Source organism: Sciurus vulgaris (genome assembly GCF_902686455.1).
Source record: "Sciurus vulgaris genome assembly, chromosome: X".
NCBI classification, from domain to species: domain Eukaryota; kingdom Metazoa; phylum Chordata; class Mammalia; order Rodentia; family Sciuridae; genus Sciurus; species Sciurus vulgaris.
In genome coordinates this window covers 128,303,636-128,314,464 of record NC_136471.1, presented here as the reverse complement: position 1 = coordinate 128,314,464, position 10,829 = coordinate 128,303,636, and positions in this window count along the sequence as shown.

Here is a 10,829-nt window from a genome sequence, read left to right as displayed (position 1 = left end):
GAATTTTTGTTTCACGGAGGAAACCAGCATCAAGAGAAGAAGGAATGGGCTGGGGATATAGCTCAGTTGGTAGAGTGCTTGCATCTAAAAATAAAAGGGCTGGGGATGTGTCTCAGTGCCCCTGGGTTAAATCCCCAGTACCAAAAAAAAAAAAAAAAAAAAAAAAAAAAAAAAAAAGAGGTGAGGGGACTCAGGGAAAGCCAGAACAAGACAGAGTAAATATGTTTCAGGCAGGGTAGTTACTGGAATACTATGAATATAAATAGATACACACATACATATTGGTTACAATATTGTTATTTTGGCTGTTGTCATAGAGACCTAGAAAAGTGGCTCAAACCCTTGCGAAGAATATTGGTGTCTCTCACAGTAGTCTGGGTGTAAGGAGTCCAGAGTAGCATGGCAGCCCTGTGGTCCCAGAGACTCAAATTCCACCTATCTTGTAGCTCTGTCTTCCCTGGTTTATTGCTGAGGCCCACATGGTCCAAGATGGCACACTGTTGTACCTTTCTTCTTGCCATTGGGAGCTGGGAAAGGGGAACCTAAGGGTATGCTCCTTTTCTCTAAGGTGAGGTTTCTCCACCTCAGCAATATTCACATTTGGGACTGGATAATTTTGTGTGCTGAGGGCTTACCTGTGCATTATGAGATGTTTAGCAGCATCCCCGGACTAGAACCCAGTAGATGTCAGTAGCACCCCTCAGTTGTGACAACTAAAAATGTCCCCAGATATTGCCAAATGTCCCCTGGGGGCAAAGTCACCCCCAGTTGAGAACCGTTGCCTTAGAAGTTGCCCACAGCACTTCTGCTCACATCCCACAAGAGTGTAAACTTCATTACTTGTCCTCCATCCCAATGATAAAGGAGTCTTGGAGTTTTGTATCTTTCAAGTGGTCAGATGCCTAGCTGAAAGTCCACTAAAAAGGAAACTAACATTCTCCTACCTTTATTGCTTACAGGGAATGAAGTTCTGTAGCTGAGGAGGTGGCTCTGTTCTTTTTACCTTCCAGACTTTGAATCATTATTCATTTTAACTCGTGTAAAGTTACTGGTAGTGGAGAACACTAAGCACCTAAAAGGTGAGGATTCTATTCGAAAAGGATGACCCTTATTACTCCAGGGGTTGATGAAGGAAAGAAACTGTATTTTGAGATGGGGGCCAGAGGATGTTGGATTATTACTTGTGTTTTGGCGCCACCTGATGGAAGTCCCTAAATGCTGCCATTCTTTATCCTCTGGTATTTCATTCATTTATCCCAGGCTTAAATTTTAAATTATAAATAACATTAAATGGATTACAGCAGATCGTAAAAGGGTTATATGATATGAGGAGCTCTTTAAAGCATGATTTCTCACCCTTCACATTTGTGTTAGTGAGCTTTTTGTCACTGTGACAAAATATCTGAGAATATCTGCTTAGAGGAAGGAAGATTTATTTTGGCTCACAGTTGCACAAGTTCCAGTCCTTGGTTAGCTGACTCTTTTTCTGGGTCTGTAGTGAAGCAGAACATCATGGTGGAAGGGCATGGCAGTGCATCAGGGAAGCAGAGGGAGAGAGAGGAAGGGACCAGGGACAAGATAGAGTACCTAGGGGGATCCCTCAAGGACTCACTACCTTCAACTAAGTCCCACCCCTTGCCAAATGTCCCCTGGGGGGGCATTTTCCACCCCCTCCTAATAGTCCATTCAGCTATGAATCCATCAATGGATTAATTCAATTATGAGGTTAAAGCCCTCATGATCAACCACTTCCAAAAAGTCCCACCTCTGGACTTGAGTGCACTTGAGACCAAGCCATCAACAAACAAGCCCTTGGGGGACATCTAAGATCCAAACCATAACAAAACTATTAACATTTGGGGCTGGTTAATTCTTCATTGTGGGGGCCACCCTATGCACTGTAGGGTATTTAGAAATATCCCTGGCTGGCACTCACTGGATGGTGTCCCCCATCTGTGGCAATCAAAATGTTGCCAAATATACTGCAGGTGGCAAAAGTGCCCCCAGTTAAGAACCACTCCTTTAAACAAAGCATCTAAAATCCCATGGTCTATTAAGGCCATATACCATAGTGGTCTCACATCAATGGATCCCGGAAGTGGAACATTTGGGAAGATAGGAGGACAGTGCTGGGAATGCAGCAGGACATGTCCTCTTTTCAACTCTTTGTAGAACTCTGCTCCTGCTAATCCAACCATAGAAGATTTGTGGAGTTATGCTGAAAGGCATGGCAAGAGGAAGCAGAGTTTCTTTAAATCCCACAGTCTAGAGAAATCTACACAGGAAGCAGGATGTACCTAAATTTTCCCTCAGGGATGAATAGGTGTGGATGATCCTGCCAGGTGTGGGAAGCCATAGCTAATCTCTTGGGCTTTTTGGACATCCCCGACCATTCTGGGACCCGTATGCCACCTGAGTACTGTGGGGAAAGCAGTTGGAAGCTAATTCCCTTGCCTGGGTGAAGTAAGTGGTGCCACCTGCAAACAGATCTGAACTATTACTTTGAAGCTGGGCAAAAGCAACTTTCTAGGAGCACCCACTGGCAGGTTCCAGCTTCAGGCCTCTCTCAGGTCCTTTCCTAAGATATCACCTTGATTTCACCTTTTTCTCAAGCCCCTCCCCTATCACTCAGACTGTCCTTTTCAGCAGATGATCCCACTTCCTACTGACAAAGAAAGCTGGGCACAAATTTCATCACTTAGAAACATATCACCAATTGAATTCCACACTTACTATACCTTTTGTTCCAGAGGAGGAGGAGGAATCTTTGCTTCTACCTAGACCAATCCAATCATGTTATTCTCTGGATCTTATTCCATATTCTCATAGGCAGCTCTGTCTCTCAATTATGCACCTGTCTTTTCTGTTACCTCTTTCTTTTTGAATCCCTTCCCCATCAGTATCGAACTTGTTCAGGTTCTCTGATCTTCAAAATACTTTGGGTTGACCCCCCACTTGAGCTTCCAGATCTGTTTCTATTTCTCTTTTGGTTGTACTTCTGTAAAACGTTGACTACCTGTTAAGGAAGTCTGATCCTAGGCTGACATGTTGAAGATTTGGACCTACTTTTTCTTCTATAAGATGCAGGGTCTCTGGTCTGATTCTGAGGTCCTTGATCCATTTTGAGTTGAGTTTTTTGCAGGGTGAGAGATAGGGGTTTAGTTTCATTCTGTTGCATATGGATTTCCAGTTTTCCCAGCACCATTTGTTGAAGAGGCTATCTTTTCTCCATTGCATATTTTTGGTCCCTTTGTCTAGTATGAGAAAATTGTATTTATTTGGGTTTGTGTCCATGTCCTCTATTCTGTACCATTGATCTGCCTGTCGGCCTATACCCAAAGGACTTAAAATCAGCATTCTACAGAGACACAGCCACATCAATGTTCATAGCTGCTCAATTCACAATAGCCAGATTGTGGAAGCAACCTAGATGTCCTTCAATTGATAAATGGATAAAGAAACTGTGATATATATATATATATATATATATATATATATATATATATATATACTCAGCCATAAAGAATAATAAAATTATGGCATTTGCAGGCAAATGGATGAAATTGGAGAATATCATGCTAAGTGAGATAAGCCAATCTCAAAAAAACAAAGGACAAATGATCTCGCTGATAAGTGGATGATGACACATAATGGGGGTGGGAAGGGGCAAGAATGGAGGAAGGAGGGACTGTATAGAGGGAAAAGAGGGGTGGGAGGGGTTGGGGGGGAGGGAAAAATAACAGAATGAATCAAACACCATTACCCTATGTAAATGTATGATTACACAAATGGTATGCCTTTACTCCATGTACAAACAGAAACAACTTGTATCCCATTTGTTTACAATAAAAATAAATTTTAAAAAGTGGACTACCTTTATTTTTTCACCTTCTTTCCTTGCCTCCCACTGTTGTCTCCCTGATGTCACTGTGGATTTTTTTCTGATCTTCCATCTACTATTCTTTGGCTTCTCTGCAGCATTTGATACTATAGACCATATCCTCTTTCTTTGCAATTAATTAGCACCCACCCACCAGACTGCATAAATTTACATCGGTAACATGTACTTAAAGAAAGAAAGAAACTGGGCATGGTGGCAAGTTTCTATAATCCCAGCGACTTGGGCTGAGGTAGGAGGATCATAAGTTGGAGGTCAGCCTCAGCAACTTAGGAATGCCCTAAGCAACTTAGCAAGGTCCTGTCTCAAATAAATAAATAAATAAATAAATAAATAAATAAATAAATAAATATACAAATAAATAAAATAAAAAAAATAAAAAGGACTAGAGGTGTAGCTCAGTGGTAAAGTGCTCCTAGGTTCAATGTCCAGCTTAAATAAGAAAAAACAACAAACACACACAAGAACAAAATCTTGAAAAGCCTGGGAAATTTAAGCACAAAGGAAAACAACAAGAATTACTCTCATCATCACTACTTTAAAATAACCAGTCTTTATATTTAGTGTATATTATCCTAGTTTTGTTCTATATCAGAAAAATTTAGACACATACATACACATGTATAAAACCAAATGGTTTCTTGTTGGAGATACTGTTGTATAATGGTATGAGTCCTTTTTTTTGAGGAGAACTTAGTTGATGATATAAACACTATTAAGCTAATCTTTAGTGATGTTTTGAATCTTCTGTAGATGTGATTCTTTATTAGTAATTTAAAAAGGGTATTTCTGAAATATTGCCTAGGATTTAAATATCAAAAACTTACTTTAAATAGATATGACTATTAAAGCATTGTATTTTCTCTATGGATAACCTCACAAGTAGTACCCATTTTTCTCCAGCAGAGGGAACAGTTGTGAATAGTTTTTGATGGAGAAATACTGTGTGAAGATGAAAGTGCATTAATCTCCCAGTCATATATTGTAGTGACATGTCACTCACATGTAAACCAGTCTAACTATACACCTAAAGTTCAATAATGTATTGATATAGACAATATTTCACTAATACATTTCCAATTTTATTCCTTCACATTAAATTATTATATCTTCAACAGGATCAGAATTAGGTAAAATTGATCTCTAAGTAATACTGTTAATTTCTACTGGCTATTGTTGTTTGAACCCAACAGCACATAAGGATTTTTTAGAGCATAATTTCACATATGGTATGTTTTCTGTCCTCATATGATATTTTATGAATCATGACCCTGAAGTAAAGCACACCTATATATACTGTGCACTATCACCCTTAGAAATAAAGAGAAAAATCAGGCTGGGTGTGGCAGTGCACACCTGTAATCCCAGCAGCTTGGGAGGCTGAGGCAGGAGGATCAAAAATTCAAAGCCAACCTAAGCAAGTTAGCGAGGCCCTCAGCAATTTAGATTGCTAAATAAAAAATATATATAAATTAAAAGATATAAATATATAAAATATAAATAATATACATAAAATAAAATGTATCTAGATAAAAAAGTATCTAAATAAAAAAATGGGTTGGGGATGTGACTCAGTGGTTAAGTACCCTTAGGTTTAATCCCTACTACAAAAAAAAAAAAAAGAGAAAATCAGGTTAATAGTGCCTCTTCTACAATATTGTCAGATTTTGCTTGGCATCAAAATGAGCTTGTCTGGTGAAATGGATGAACCCCTGTTCTAGATCTGGTTTTGTCCCTTACTGATTGCATCATTATTTCTCAGAACCTCTCTACCTCCATCTTCATAGAGGAACAATGATGCCCTCTTGACAGATGGGTGACATGTGTTTATGGTGTAAGAGCTGTGGGCATCCCTTCATCAGGTGCATGGCCTTGTCACCAGTGCCACAGTATAGGAGTAACTGAACCAATGGCAGCCATACTGAGGTTTCCACTGCCCAGGGGTCAGATTCTCTAGTTTTCCCTCCGTGTTGACTAAATCAATTTCCAAGTTCTTGGGCAATTCAGGGCAGAGGGAGAAACTGGCTCCAAGTGAAAGGTTAAATTTCTTTTTTGTGGTCCTTTTTAAAATTGGTGCATTATAGTTGTATATAACAGGATTTGTTGTTACATATTCGTACTTGCAGAAAATATAACAGTATAATTTGGCCAATAACATTCCCTAGTATCTCCCTTTTCCCTCTTTTCCTCCTCCTGGTCCCTTTAACTCCACTTTACTGATCTCCCTTCCATTTTCATGAGACCCACTCCCCAACTCTTTTCTTTTTACTCTCTAGCTTCCACATATGAGAGAAAACATATGACCCTTAACCTTCTGAGTTTGACTTACTTAGCTTAATATAATGGTCTCCAGTTCCATTCATTTTCCTGCAAATGACATAATTTCTTCTTCTTTATGGCTGAATAAAATTTCATTGTGTATGTAAACCACATTTTCTTTATCCATTCATCCACTGATGGACACCTAGACTGGTCTCATAATTTGGCTTTTGTGAATTGTGCTGCTATAAACGTGGTTATACGTGGATCACTATAGTATGATGACTTTAATTCTTCCTTAAGATAAATACCAAGGAGTGGTATAGCTGGGTCATATGGTGGTTCCATGCCTAGTCTTTTGAGGAAACTCCATACTGATTTCCATAGTGGTCGTACTAATTTACAACCCTACCAATACTGTAAAAGTTTTCCTTTTTCTCCACATCCTCTTCAGCATTTATTATTGTTTGTATTCTTGATGACTGCCTGACTGGTGTAAGATGAAATCTCAGTGTACTTTAGATTTGCATTTCAAAAGGTTAGACTTCTGCTAATCCAGAGAGGAAGCTCTTAATTAGTATTCTGAACTTACTTTCACCTTGTAAAGCAGGTCACTGTTCACATTATTTCTTGCTTTATTTTAGATTATATTTCTAATTCAACTTTGTGGAATTTGTCCTTTGATAATAATTCAAAAATTTAAAAGGACAGAATAGTTATACCTGTGAAGATGTTTATGGTGGTATTATTCATGGACAATTAGTGAAATTAGAAACAATTTAGTAACAGACTATTAGGCAGCCATCAAAATGAAAATTGTGCAGTGGTGCACACCTGTAATCTCAGTGGCTCAGGAGGAGGATCACAAGTTCAAGTCCAACCTCAGCAACTTAGTGAGACCCTTAGCAACTTGTTGAGATTGTCTCAAAAATAAAACATAATGTCAGTATCACCCTCCTATCTAGGTATCCTTCCTACCCCGAAGGATAGTAGAGTGAAACAGACATTATTACCTCATGTATATATGTGACTGCATGACCAATGTGATCCTGCAATATGCATAATCAGAAAAATGAGAAATTATACTCCATTTATATATGATTTACAAAAATGCATAAATGCATTCTACTGTCATGTATAACTAATTAGAACAAATAGACAAATTGAAACAATAAAAAACAAAAAGAACTTGGGGTGTAGCTCAGTAGTAAAATACCCCTGGGTTCAATTCCCAGTACAAAAGAAAATTATGAATATCATATAATTGCATTGAAAGTAAGTGATGATAAGTAGAATGGAAGAAGAATAAATTATATGTTGTGTTAACTATGTCAAAATTGAAAGTGTATGTGGCTGGGGAAAAAAATGGCAAGATGGAATGGTAATGACTTTTAACATGTTCATGTCAGGAAGTTAATTCTCTCTCTCCCCACTCTTTTCCCTTCCTAAATTAGATTATTGTTGTTATAGTGATATTTGTAGAAAAACGCAGTCCTAAGGAAATTTTCATGCTTAGTTTGAAACACAGTTTATCCAGTGTGTTAGGGAAGAAGTAGTATATTTACATGAGTTATGAATTGTTTTTTTTTTTCTTATTTACTGACATTTGCTCCTCTAAACTGAATTGACAAAACTGGTTTTAACTAGAAATCTTTCTAAATGTATCCTGTATTTTCCTGCCTTCTCCAGCAGTTTCCCAAACACATTTCAGGCTTTTCTTTATTTCTCAGGCTTACCATGATAAATGCCAATCTCCCTCACTAGAATGCAATGATGTCCTCAGGTGCAGCTCAAGTATAGGGTTGATCATCATCTCTGCTTGGCATCATCAAATCTCCACTGATTTTGGATTGTTTGGTTCTTATTTTTGCAGTTTTTCTTTTACTGTTGTTTGGTTTGTTTCTCTCTTTCAGTCTATCAGGTGTCATTTTCCTGGCTGCTTGTGTCACAGCCTTTGGCAGTCTTCCTTTGCTTACCTCCCAACAAATTTGCTGCTTCTAACATGCCTTGTTAGAAAAATCACTAGAATTGACTAGAATTATGCAGAGGGCTTACATTAAGTGTGTGGACAGTGGAGACATGGGGATATAAGTTTTGGTTTCTCAGAGGTCCTTTGGCTTACTTATCAACTCTCGGCTCTTTCCTGTATTTGGCGAGGTTTCTGGGAAATGACCTGTGCACAAGGGACATGTTGCTGCAGGGAAGATAGAATTCTGGCTCCCTGAAACAGAGCAAAGTAGCAGGAAATCCAGTCAACCCCAACAAATCAATGGAAACTGAAAGCAGAGTCAAGCAATCAATAGTTATATAAAAAAAGAAAAACCTCACATTTACATCTGTTTCCTTCTCTTTCGATGTCACTTAATCTTTCCCATTCATAGTCTTCATCCTGGTGTGAATTCATCTCCAGTTGAGAAAGGAGTAATGGAAGCAGGAGAAACAAATTATATAAAGCAAATGAGAGAATAATAATTTATGCAATTTATGAATTTTTCCCCTTCACTAAGCAATAAATAGCACATATTTCAAATGTATAAGGCATAATTTTGGATATATAAAGTAGGTTGCTATGGGCTGGGGCTGTAGCTCAGTGATAAAGCACTTGCCTAGCATGTGTGAGCCCTGGGTTCAATCCCCAGTACCACAAGAAAAAAAAAAAAAAGCAAAAATATCAGGTTGCTAGATGCTTTCAATATTCAAAAAAAAAAGAATGCATTTATGCTCCCTACCTTCATTTTTCCTTTTTGTGGAGGTATTAAAGTCAGGAGCAAAGTGAACTATTTGTGCAATTAAAATTTAATTAAATTATACTAACTCTTTGTGAGTATACATGTTATATAAATTTGGGTGTTTCTACTATTTAGGGTCAGTGATATTTTCTTTTAGTTCTGGTGTCTAAAGTGAAACTCCAGTTTAACTCCAGCCTAATGAACTCTTGCGAAGAGTTTCTACTATAATTTGTTGAACTCTACCCTACTCTTGAAGGTATTTATGTACTTCCAGAACCTGAGAAAACTTATACTTCCCAACCTTCTCTTTCTTCCAAAAGATAACCAACAAAAATGGTTAGAATGACAAAACAAAATAAGTGAACTTACTCCCTTATCTTCAGAATAGTGGTCAAAAGATAACTTGTAAAGGGACATAATTTTTGGTTTCTATTTCTTAATTCTCAAGAACCTTACAGATTCCTTGGAACAGTGTGACAGGTGACCTACCTTTTGTAAGGGAGAAAAGATTCCTTTCCCCAACCTATCACAAGGTTTATGATTAACACTCCTATAACAACAACAACAAAAAAGATTAGCAAGAGAAACTCATAACAAATTTATATAAAATATATTTGTATGTAACATAGGAGTCAGAAACAACAACCTAAAGACCCAGAGAAAACTATTTTAGAGGATGGTCATACAGAAGTATGATTAGAGGACAAAAAGTTATGATTTAATGGTCAAAAACTGGGAGTAATTTAGCAAGGTCTGTTTGTTCAGATTCTTCTTGGTCTGTGGGATTTTTTATTTGTTCTATTTAGTTCTACATGACAGCAGAATGCATTTTGATTCATTGTACACAAATGGAGTACAATTTTTCATTTCTCTGGTTGTACACGATGTAGAGTCACACCATTCATGCAATCACACACGTACATAGGGTAATGATGTCTGTCTCATTCCACCATCTTTCCCACCCCCTGCCCCTGCCCCCAACCCCGCCCTCATTCCCCTTTGAAGTTCCTCCACATTTTCCCTCTGAGATTAGGGCAGACACCTGTCACACAGTACTTCAGGGGAAAAGGAGGGAAAGGATCAAAGAGTGATCTTCCTAGGTTTTATGACTTGCCTCAGGGGAGAACACTGTGAGAAAGTCAGAGGGACCTTCCTGCTTCTACTGTTTTTTCAATTACCAAGCTGCCATATTTGGGGGTATTGTGTTCTGAGCCCTGACAACTTCAAATGATATTATGGAAGTGATCATTTTGTAAGAATCAGTGCTTATTATTGGACACATTTTTGTGATTAGTAATAATCATTAATACTGAAGAAATGTCATGGGTTGAATGATAATACTATTTTGATCACCATGTGCATGTATAGACTATCCAGGAAATGAAAAGGAGTATATTTGGCATGTTGTGTCTAGATTAGGACAGATTTGCTGGTCATTTTGATAGAAACTACTTGAGCAAAGACCATCTCTTCTATAGTTTGAAGACTGTGGTAATGAAAACTTAAAATGTCCTGGTGTTACCTGAATAATTCGTATATTAGAAACTAATGTATCTATTGAATGTTGGGTTATTTATGGTGACAGGGACTAAGTTAACTTTTAGGAAAATCACCTAATCAGACATACTGGAATAATTCAAAATAAAGTGTTGAGAGTCCTGAAACCATTTCAAATCAAATTTCATTTATCATTTACTGGGATCTGAATTAGAGTAAGATATATTCCATGATTGTATAATTATGTGAAAATGAATTCTATTGTCATGTATAACTAAAAAGAACCAATAAAAATAAAATCATGGGGCTGGGGAGATAACTCCATTGGTAGAGTGCGTGCTTTGTAAGCACAAGGCCCTGGGTTCCATCCCTGGCACATTTTTGTGATTAGTAATAATCATTAATACTGAAGAAATGTCTTAATTCTCCCCCCAAAAATAAGTCAT